This window comes from Pundamilia nyererei, unplaced genomic scaffold (genome assembly GCF_000239375.1).
Source record: "Pundamilia nyererei isolate P.nyererei 1_Seehausen unplaced genomic scaffold, PunNye1.0 scaffold01054, whole genome shotgun sequence".
Classification (NCBI taxonomy): Eukaryota; Metazoa; Chordata; class Actinopteri; order Cichliformes; family Cichlidae; genus Pundamilia; species Pundamilia nyererei.
This window is the reverse complement of record NW_005188455.1, coordinates 1-1,061: the sequence shown is the minus strand read 5'-3', so window position 1 is coordinate 1,061 and position 1,061 is coordinate 1.

Below are 1,061 nucleotides of genomic sequence, written 5' to 3'. Positions count from 1 at the left end.
CATTCACACACACATTCACACACTGGCGATAGCAAGCTACATTGTAGCCACAGCTGCCCTGGGGCGCACTGACAGAGGCGAGGCTGCCGGACACAGGTGCCACCGAGCCCTCTGACCACCACTAGTAGGCAAACACGGGGTTAGTATCTTGCCCAGGATATTTGGCATGCAGCCAGGATGCAGCCTGGGATCGAACCACCGACCTTTGAACTCCTTGTGCAGTGATGGTCACAGTCCCTCCAAGACTGACAGATTTAGTTTATCAGTTTGAGTAAGAACATTGCTGGCAAATGACTCTTAAGAAAAAAACATCCCAAAATACGTCATTTTAAATCAGAAAAACTCTGACAGCATAACAGAATAAAAAAATGAGTCAGAAACCCAACATCACAATCAGAGTTATTGAAAACATCGACTTAATGCAGTTTTCAGTGTGAGTGAATGAACAGTTCAGAACAGTGACAGAAGAACTTAAACTCTGAGAAGCAGTGAGGCATAAAAATCATGCAAAACACATTTAGGCGGCAACCACACATCTGTTCTTGTAAAGCAGAAAAAGTAGATATTATTGATAATTACGTGATTGAGCTGATATATTCTTTTGGAAAAGTGCTTTTTCTTCATGGCAGAATTTCACTTTCGTTTTCTTCCTAATGGCAAAACAAGCAGCAACATGGCAAAGCATACTGTCCAAAGCCTTGATGTGAAACAAAATTCTCCTCTTTGTCACATATAGATTTAGATTGAATGCTGGAATAATGGGTTTCACAAAGGAATATAAATTCCTGAGTTAAACTTAGACTGTACTTAGTGGCATTTGACCCATTGCCTGAATTTTTTCTTCACATACTAGGTTGACACTCATATTTATCAAAATATCATGGACTTATTTTAAAAAGGACTTCTCTTTTTATATCTTAATTTTTTTTCTTCCACTTCCACTTTACAGCAAAATAGCCAATATCTTAATATCACTGCACTTTAACTCTTTGTGTGGTTGGATTTTATTACTCTAGTGAAAGGCTGTCCAGCTTTTTACCCATGTCTCCTTGTTGCAGCTC